We start from the raw sequence: 11,117 nt of genomic DNA on the forward strand, positions 1-11,117 counted from the left end.
GATAGTTATACATGAAGAGCAGACGCCGCCGGAATCACCGACTACGCCTCCTAGCGAATCCCAGCACGACTGAGAAAGCAGAGAGTCCCGTTTGGAGGACTTAAAAACACCGAACGCCTTGCCAAGAGGTAAACTTGGTAGTTATCCTTTCCCTTTCAATTATTTAAAACAGTTTGCTTAGTTAATCAGTTCATATCATCTTAAAAAGAAAATAAAAATGTTAAAAATAGTAAGCCCCCTGTGAGTATGCTCATGGCATAAAACCCATAAGTACATTCACTGTGGTGGCATAAAAATAAAATAAATATATTCCTGTCCTATAAAAATGAAAATATAAAAATAAATTTATAATCCTACTAAGGAGAGTAACATTTATTGAGGAGGCTCAACATGATAAAGGCTAGATACTTATGCTAACACTTAACTAGTTCCACAAAGCTTTGTTGTCTATTTGAGCTCCACAGAATCCAAGGATCAAAGAAGACTAGCAGATGAAGGACATCCTAATCGCTATCAGAGTGGTGCCGACATTCAAATACACCTCCGCCACCTGCTAGCTACATTAGAAGAAATTGTGTCAAAATCCAGCTTGGGGCAGAGCACCCCCATTTATCTAGCTAAGTATTCCACTCACGTTTATACTTTACTCTAATAATAAAAAGATGCATAATCATATAAACCCAAATAAAGATCTTGTGCTTATATATATATCTTTGCTTAGTTTGCTAAATAGATAAATAAATAAATTTTGCTATGAACCCTCATGATAAGCTCTCACATGGAAATGATGAATAGTTGCTCTGGTGACTAGTTCTCAAAATTGAAATCTCTTTCAAGTTTAGGCATAACTGTTATTAATTAAGATTTGCTCTAAACCTGAACTTGTGGGAAGAGTACTTGATCTAAAGTCTAAGTTGTTAACGGATATGATATGGGAAGGTTAAGCTGTTGTTTATCTGTTCCTAGAGATGCTAGAATTCTAGAGAGTTTTATCATTGAAAATCTTTAAAATATCGCATGATGAGTTCCTATATGATGAGAGTTTAAATTCCTACCACAACCATATATACATGCTTGCTAGACTTTGAGCCACACATTTACTTTTTACTGCTTATGAGCATTGAGTGTGGTCAAGCTGTGTAGACCCTTAGGAGCTTGTCATGTGGTTAAAATCAAGATTCACTTGCACGTTCATTCACACATGCTGCTTCTACTCCGGAAGTACGCATCCACATGTACCCACCCATTTCCATCTCCAGAATCACCTAAAAATATTCTACTCCTGATCCGGGAGAGAATAGCCAAAAACATTTTTGTTTTTCCCTGTGAAATAAATGCTCAAGTTATCTTGGTTACTACCACTTGCTATATTATTTCAGGAGATGAGTGCTCTAAAAAAAGAGAGAAAAAAAAGATACGAGGAAATAAAAAAGGGCAAGTGCCCGGAACCTCGAAAGAAAAGAAAAAGTGAGACGAGAGGTAAAAATGGACAAGTGTCCGACAGTAGAATTAGGGGTACAAGATACCCACCTGAGAGAAAAGAAAAAAAAGAGAGAGAAAATATAGAGCATCTTATTCTCCTCAAAAAGTTTCAAAAGAGCAAGAAAGGTATGTATCCCCTCAAAAGAGCACAAGTAGAATTAGACTTTTACCATTGTTATCACCATCATTACCATGCACCATTCATTCACCACACATGCACATCTTGATTTGACTTATTGACTTGATCTTCTGGATCCATGGTTTGACTATGCAATAAATGTCTTGTAAGTATGTATTAGCTGTCTCCCACCTATGAGCTCCAAATATCAAAACCTTCTTAGAGTAGGGTGAGAGAGAAGGCAGTGCCACTATGCCTCATACCAAAAATACCACATACTTTGAGAGAAGGCATATATCATTACTGCCTTGGTAAGGATCTAGAAATACCACAAAAGAGAGACTAGAGAGAGTCATACAAGGAATCTCTGAGTTTTATTTGAAAATCTACAAAAACTCCAGAGTTATAGCTGATCAAGAATAAGAGACATGGTGCTTGACTAGACCGTTCTATCTTTTAGCTGCTCAAGACAGAAGTGACGGTTACAAGTCCCATGGTGAAAGGTAAAACAAGTAAGTTTTCAGTCTTGACAGTCTACTCTAACCTAGAGATGAGATCTTGTTTGAACGCATGTGTATCTTTAAGGCATGAAAAAACTCTTGAGTTCATCTTTGCTCAGGGACGAGCAAAGGTTAAGCTTGGCGGAGCTTGTAGACGGTCCTTAATGCTCATATTTAATCATTAATTAATCATTGAAAAGGATCCAAATGCAACCAACACCTAGACTTACGGTTTTATCTGACAGAATTCCACGAGTTTTGGTGTTTGTCTATTTCTGCAGGGGGTTATCAGGAAATACGGAAGAAAGGCCCACACGTCGGATTTACATAGAGATATTAACGTGCCGCGCAATTTTCTACCATCTAGAAGACTCCAGAAGCCGCGGGAAGGAAGCGGAGGCCGAGAGGACACAGGGACAGGGCGCCCGCCCTAGTTCTGAGGGCGCCCGCCCACTTCCAAAGTCCAACCAGGACACGTTTCGGGGATTATGCTCCACCGACCTAAAGGATCAAGGATAACCGTTCAATCAATGTCGGTTTGATCCAACGACCCATATTCACTTGGAGGGACTATAAAACCAGACCCCCTGGCCCTTAGAGATCATACCTCTTCTATAGAATCAAAGTTAGGGTTTCAATTCTTCATCCAAGTATAGAGGATCCCTCTCGTTCTTCTAGATCTAGTTCTAGTTCTAGTTCCTCTAGTTCTAGTTCTAGTTAGTTCTAGTTGTAATCTAGAAAATAGGGAGAGAGAAGAGGAGAGCGGAGGAGGAGCTGGATCTGTTGGATCTTCCTCAACATTGTACTTTTGCAGCAACTGGTTCGTCCTTCATCGTTCTCCAGGTTCTTCAATTCATAATTCCTGAGTTCTTTAATTACTTTTATTTACATTCAAGTTATTTATTGGATTCCCGCTTGCATCAAGTGCTCTAGTCTTTATAACGCTAGAGTAGTAATTAATAGATTAGACGTGGTGTTTAGTCTTGCAATTATCTGGAATTGCACCCAATCCTGCGAATTGTTGTGGTAGCCTTAGGGTAGTGACAGCCCTAACGGTCGACGTATTCCACCTCGTTCGGATCGGTGTTTGTAGGACCGTAGTCGGAGCTTCCTAGCCCCCTTCTCATCTCTTTCTGTGGTTAGTGTTCTGATGTCCCGAAATAGGTAATCTTGAAGTAATTCTTGATTCTTAGATCAACTAGAGAACTCTCAGGAAACTTCCTCTCTTCCCACCAAAAATATTCATATAGTTATCCTTGGGTTATCTTGGATCTTAATTAGTACACTCACGTTCTCTGTGGAAAATCGATACTCTAGAATACTCCCGGGTGAAGGCTACATCGGTATCCATGCGCTTGCGGATTTTTCTGTTTGCGTTTAAAATACCCAACACTCAAATAGACAACAAAGCTTTGTGGAACTGGTTAAGTGTGAGCATAAAATATCTTAGCCTTTATCATATTGAGATTCCTCATAATAAATTTTATTTATGTAGCAGGATCATGCACTTATTATTTTTATATTTTTATTGTAAGATGAAAACATATTTATTTTATGCCACCACAGTTAATATACCTATGGGTTTTAAACCACAAGTCTACTCACATGGGGCTTTAGATTTGTAGTGCAACGAACAAATATTTTTATTTTCTTTTCTAATGCTAATTGTGGAAAAGTAAATATGCTAATGCAAGTGTTGGAATAAAAAGGAAAAGGAATGCAGAAAAGATAAATATGGATAAATACTGATTTTACCTTCCGGCAAGGATCCAATGTTTTAAGTCTTCTGGACAAGACTTCTCACTGTGTTCATCCTTTAGGTGCATCATTTAATTAGGTGTGGGCCTTGACATCTGTACCTCTTGATACGATGTCACCCATGTTCTTCGTTTGTCCAGCAGTTCGGGGTGCGGCATTGGCAGCACCCTGCTCAGTGTGTTTGTGCTCGTAGATCCAAGTCCTTCACTTGGTGGAATCTGGGAGTTGTAAAACTCCTTCAGGTTTTGCTCGAAGTGTACCTGCTCATAGAGACAAGGCAGAGATCAAGTGCATGGGCCCTGTTGGTGAAAAACACCAACAGAACCAAAAGTGTATTTGTTCTTCTCTAACCTTAAGCATAGTGAGCAAGACAAAGCTGATAGATAATAAGATCATGAGTGTAGCGTTTAAAACATTTGTCAGATTAGATCACTCGACCTAATGGAAAGATAATCAATCTATATTTATGTTTTGTTTATATCTTCCAAAGATTGAATGTGCAACATTTTAGCTTATATGATTAGGTGTGTGGGATCACGAAGGTAGTACTAAGAACAAAGATTAAAGGACTAAACATGTTGAATTAATTGGGTTGGTTAATTTATGTTTGTCTCTTTATTCATGTGAACGCCAGAACCATGGAGAAACTTATAAAAGCAATAGTCAAGTAACTTAAGATGTTACTTTACTTGAAGAGTGATGGTACAATATCACCTTGTGGAAGCTTTCCTTTCTTAGCGGTTGTGCATCGTGTTTGTGGCACCCTCCATGGATCATCTCTTGTGAGCTATGCCTTCCTTGTGTAAATTGTTAACCTTCATGTGTCTCTCTCTTTGTCTCCCATGTGAGTTTATCTTAGAACTTCCTAGGTCGATATTGAAAGTTTTCCTGCAGGGGTTAGTCCAACAAAATATCCAATATCTACTATAGCATAGTATTGGCTCAAAAATCAACCTAGACACCATGTCTAATTTGATTTAGAAGGGCATTTTAACCTAAGCACCATGCTTAATTTAAAATCCCTTGGAAGTAAGATCATCATTCCTAAACTAAGCACCATGCTTAATTAAGAGATAAAGGAAACTACTCCAAACCTAGACATATACTAAAGCAAATAAAGGTAGCATGAGAGCATTTATAGAGATCTACTCAAGTGGAGATGAAGTAGTGTGATTAGTATTTAACAAATTGAGCATGTCACAAAGGTAGGGACAACCAACATAGCAACATGGCAAAGGATGTTTTTATGTAAAGTACTCCCCCAAGCTTGAATTTTGCAAAGTTCAAGTTTGGATGAATTTAATTCAATGTTGTATGATAATTGGTTGGACATACCTTGTGCTTGTCATTCATCCAATCTTCTTGCTCCAATCCTGGAAAGGTTAGTGACAAGAATATCCGCAGGAATATTTTTACATTTATCCTTATATGCTTAATACACAAGGAAATGTTGCAAATAATTAGAAGTTCATGTTATGATCTGATAAGTGCTTGTTTTAGGACACTAAGCTTGTCCTTGGGAAACCATCAATTTATGTCGGCGAAGTGGTTTCCCCTCTAACGTTGACCTACATCAAGATCAACTCAATGAGATCTGCAATATTTATTATAGACATATACATCGACAACCACCCTTTTAAAGTTTTTATAAATAGAAAGGAAGAGGGGGTTGGAGATCTCAAATGTGGTGATGTTGGAGAGACCAATAGATTGGGAAGATGTTGCATGTGAGCATGGAGTAAACGAAGTGGCTATGAAATAAATTCTATGCTCATTAATGTTATCTTCGTCTCCAATCTGAATGTTTAGAGTTTCTCCTAGATTGGTCTCGCCTATGTCCTCTTCTGTAGTTGGATGAATCTCATCTTCAAAGGGAGTTAAGAACTCACCATTTGAATTTGAGCCAAAGTCAGAATCCATTAAGGTTTCTTCCTTGTCCATCCATTCAATGGTGATAGCACATGGATTTTTCATGCCCTCTAGCCATTGATGTTGCTCTTCTCGATCCTCCTTATGGTCTTGGTGACACTTATGCATGGGATGTCTAGTGAGATTCATAGGATCATCAGGAGGTTCAGGAGAAAGAGCATAGTAGAAATTATTAGGCTCAAGGATGGGTTTAAAGATAGGTTCGAACGAGTCATCAAAAGTGGGCGTAGAAGGGGAGATGATGAGATTGTCTTCTAAATGGCTTCGCTCTCCTTCTATTGCATCACTTAAGATGCCATCTATTGGCGTTTCTTAGCGAAACAACTAAAGATAGAGTTTGAGTGTATCCCTAATGATAACACTAGAAACATTCTTGGCATATCCTAACCACCATCACTTCAAAATGATAACACAAGGCGCTTTACGGTGCGGGCCTAGGCAGTGCAGTCTGGTACTGATGATTAGTAATGCCGGATTGGCCTTCCTAACCATCCTTACTTACGATATGCAAAGCTATGGCCCGACGCCGGGTGAGTGCACAAGGATTACAATCTTAAGTAAAGGTACTTAGGTACGCCAATCAATAGCTCAGTATGAAATAAGAATAACTCTGCAAGCGCACAGAACTATCATTGTAGCATTTCAACCCGTAAATGGGTGTCGTATTTATAATTCCCGTAGGAAGGCATTTATATCTAGCATGGTTATAACATGATTACTTATTAAAATGAATGGTAGGCATAGAGTAAATAGGGGTAAGATATGATATTTGGAGATAGTGGACACAAATCTGGGTCATCCTCAAGGATAAAAGATAAAATAAAGAATAAAAGAATATAACTACTAAGCAGGCATGGTTCGTATATAACTGTGCTAAGAACTGTTAGTAAGTCATCTAACTAGGATGTCTAGAGATAGGATCAGGTTTGAGATGATAGGGAGATCCCCATAGCTGGTCTGCTAGCAAATAGAGACTTTACATGACTCCTACCGAATATCCGAACGTGGGGGAATACAAAGGATGACAGGGCTGTCACCACCCTGCCACCTACCCCTCTGCCCGTGGGATACCCGCATATCCACTGATCTCTGAATACCTGAACACCATGTTCACGTATTTGAAAACAACTCTTAACCCCCACGGACCCAACCCTTCGGATTGATAGGCTAGGTTAAGAGCAACTGGAACGGCCCAGTGAACCATCATCTCATCCCTAATTCTACTTCTATTCATATAAGCTAGATGAACGATGTAGAATAGGGATGAATATATCAAGAACATAGCACAAGAACTAAGAACTAGTTCATATACTATGAACATGATATAGACATAACTATACTTTAGTTCATAAGCACAATTATATAAAGATAACAAGAACTTGCTCATGGAAGAAGACTGATTATGATTCATACCAAGAGGATCCTTTCTTCCTAGGAGACAAGCTCTCCTTGGTAGCTCTTGCCTTGCTCTACTTCTAGTCTAATACTAAAGATACAAGTGAGAGGTGTGAGGAAATGTAGACTCCAAATGATGTGTGTTTTACAAATGAGGGGAAGCCATCTATTTATAGCCCATCTAGGATGGTTCGGGGGATCTAAATATTGTAGTAGGTGAAACCGTCCTATGCATGGCGGCATGCAACCAGCAGAGAAAGGTGGGGCCGGTTTGCCGCCACCAAGGTTGCGCCCGCAACCAGGTGGGCCCGCAACCTGGTGGGCCCCACCTGGCCACCGCCTTCGCGTGGCTTGCTCCCTGCTGGACCTCCTTTGCTGCTTCGGTTACGATTAGGTCCAGTTCGATATTGAAGGTGGGCTTCTTGTGTATTTTTGATTGCGCACTTGTGAATTCGTCTTTTGTAAATTACGCTTTCTTTATTTTATTGTTTTCTTCCACTTGTCACATTATAAATCCTGCAAAACAAAATACCACGGTACAAGTGGAACTATGTCAATAGCAAAAGCGTATGTGATTTAAATATGTTTATTCCTCTTCTTTTTAGTCTAAGTTGGCAGTATAAAATCCTCCATAGTGACTACCAACAAGACCCCCAAGCTTAACCTTTGCTCGTCCCGAGCAAATAATTAAGTATGGTTGTTGATGAGGAGTTGCTACTATGCCGATATAATTCAGGAGTGTCATGCCTATAACAAAGCATTCATTCACAATTTAAATAAGTTGGCATACTATCCACTCTTTACATTAATTTCCCATGGGGCTTTTAGCTTCTCCAAATCCTTGGGTGGTTGCAAGATAGAACAGATGTAACAGACTCACCAATCAATCATCTTTTGATAGACTATCAATCCAGAGGTTTTTTTATAAGTTTTGCAAAATAAATGAGTTCCTCGAATGATTCTCTGAATCGCTCAATGTGTATGAAATCCTTACCAAAGGCATTATGCGATTGCCTTTAAACCTTACCACAAGGTTGAGAGTGGAGTTTTAGGCAGGTATAAAGGTGGGCGTACTTACGACACTTGTATTGCTGAGTCAAAACCCGGACCATGAGGAGATACAAATCATACACCTTGATTGAGATGTGCAAGTGTGTGGAGTATAAGGAATTGGTGGAAATCCTAATTCTAAATTTTTTTGGTCACTGCATTGCATCATGACTCTCTTTTATTTGGAGGATAAGAGAGAGAGGAATAGGAAAACATATGGGCTCTATCAATTAATAATTTTTTTTCATGACGGGGACTTTTGATTTTTTCTTTCTTTCCTGTCTATGCCTTTTTGGCTTTTTCCCTTTGGATATTTTTTTCAACTATAGCCCATATGTCTCGATGAATGGAATCAGAGAAATTTAAAGAGATGTCATGAGGACAAAAAGTAAGGAGTGAATTTGGGGATGTGCAAATCTCAGGATGAGAGTTTGGCATTTTTATTTGGTGGAAAGCTAAGGCACAACTCTGAGGATAAGAGTTGGCAGAAATTTTTGGTGGATGGAAGGGTGCATGTTGTGCGCGACTTCTCAGTGTAAGAGTCGGCTTTATTTGGTGGGTGTAAGTGAATCTCAATCTTGGGTGCATGACCATAATCTCACTCTAGGATCTCAAAGATTTGACCCGACTCAAAGTTCCGCAAGCCGCATATGACTAAAGGTTTTAAGAACTGAGTAACAAGTCATCTGGCAATAATAACCATATCAAGTTCATCATATGCTCTTCCTTGCTATCATCATCATCACGAACCATTGTTCATTAATGGATGCTACGTTTGCCGCTGCTCTGTCAAGTTCTCACTATCCGGGAGAGACGACGATTCGAATCGATTCCTATCCAGCTAGAGGGTTATTCCTAGCACTCACCCAAGCTTCCCCCGTCGGAGAGCCAGTGGGTCACCTTTGGTACGACTCAGGAATCGCGGCTCCGATCAGCGCCGCACTCCCAGGGCTACCACTCTGCCATGGAGGTCAGGACTTTTAACTCACCTGCCTTTGGTCTTACGCCAATGGTCCCCCGCACACCGCACTTCCTCCGGTAGTGCGCACTTTATACTTGCCGGTCTTCCGGCCTGAGTCATACTACTAGGCTTCGCGGTCGGAACGAGTTATCCGGCCAACTAAGTGTTAGGCATGCGTTCAACATGACAAGAGGACGTACAACGATCGGTCCTTAGCTGCCACAGACGGTGTTACTACAACCTTGCAAAACTCCACCCGGCTTAAGTCATTTTAATCAGGTTCTTACCACGATAGCACATATAGACAATCGTGATCCGACACAACCCTATCTTGCGCAGGTGACAGGATATCACCCAACTTCTACCAATTAAGCATGGCTAAGCTGCTACTTGGTCCTAACTCTATGACCAGATAGTGGTATGATATCTGGACAAGGATTGAGTAAAATGCAGCAAGGGTTTCATCCCAACTCCTATACGTAATGCAGCAATAAACATAACATAATCAAGTAAACTTTCGAAATTAAAGTGGGAGACTTAAGATGCTCCGGGCCTTGCCTTTCACGAACGATGCAGGCTCATGATTCGGGCACTCAATCTCCTCTTCAGGCTCCGCGTGTCCGGCTTGCTGGACCTCCACCTCCGGGTTGATCTCTTGGCCCTCGGGGTTCACTTGGAGCTCGAACGTAGCGGTCGTTTCCGGTGCACCTATTGCATACACGATGGATAAGAATGTGTGCATACTAAAAGGATGAATGCTTGATAACATAATTAGACTCACTGGACACTCATTTATGGAGTAACAGTCATAACAAGTTCATACAAGATGACTATTTAACTTAGCAAATCCTACCAATTCAACCTATAAACAGCAAGCATCACATAACAGAACAGCTCAGTAAACAGATCATAACTATTGCTATACAGGTTCAACAAACATGAATGTGGACATTCTGGAAAGCTTATGAAATTGTGTACATTTCATCTTTAGACATCACAGCAAGATTCATAAGTTAAACAAGCGAAATAAACAAAGTTCTAGGTTCTGTCCTAGAAAAACAGAGAGCACCTATTTCCGGAATCCAACTTGGAAAAGCCATAACTTCAAAACTACTGAATCAAAAGATCCCAAATTTAGACCACAGCTGGTTCATGAAGTTTACAACAACTTTGATTTAGACAAGTCTTCCAAAAAACCAAGTTATCATTAAGCAAAGGTTGGAGTACTCCCTTGCTGTCCAGAACAGCTTTTAACCCTTTAATTTATTATTTAATGACATAACCAAAACACATTTAGTGGCAACCAAATGGCTTATAAACACTAGCATACCATAAGATTACCAGAACAACATATGTAAACCGCAAAACATATAATAACAAGGCATTTATTAATTTAATTTTATAAAGGAACAAAATTACAAGATACCAGCAAAAGTGCTCAGAAAAATCTACAAAAATTACACAAGCACAAGCATAGCATCTTGACATCACCATAAAATGTTCAGAGCAATTGCACATGCCAAATTCAAGATAAGCATTTAACATGTGACAAGGTGCTTATTTCATAAATTAAGAAACATAGCTTAAAAAGTGTCAAACAACAGATTTCAGATTATCTACATGTGACTATTACCATAAACAAGTTTGACACCAGAGTAGAGCACCAGCATAAGCACCAATTAATTATTATGATTTAAGTAAGATAACAAGCCATATCACAAACATAAATTACTTGTCACAGATTTATTACTCCAAAAATCATGAAATATTTATCATAGCCTTCTCATACCACTCAGAGCATAGCATAAACATTTCATAGGAAAAGGAGCAGTATAACAAGAGATATGGATTTACACATAAATAACAAGGTTAAATCATAACAATTATTTTTCCCAGAACACATGGTACATTTTATATTTTTATT

Source organism: Sorghum bicolor, chromosome 6 (assembly GCF_000003195.3).
Source record: "Sorghum bicolor cultivar BTx623 chromosome 6, Sorghum_bicolor_NCBIv3, whole genome shotgun sequence".
Classification (NCBI taxonomy): Eukaryota; Viridiplantae; Streptophyta; class Magnoliopsida; order Poales; family Poaceae; genus Sorghum; species Sorghum bicolor.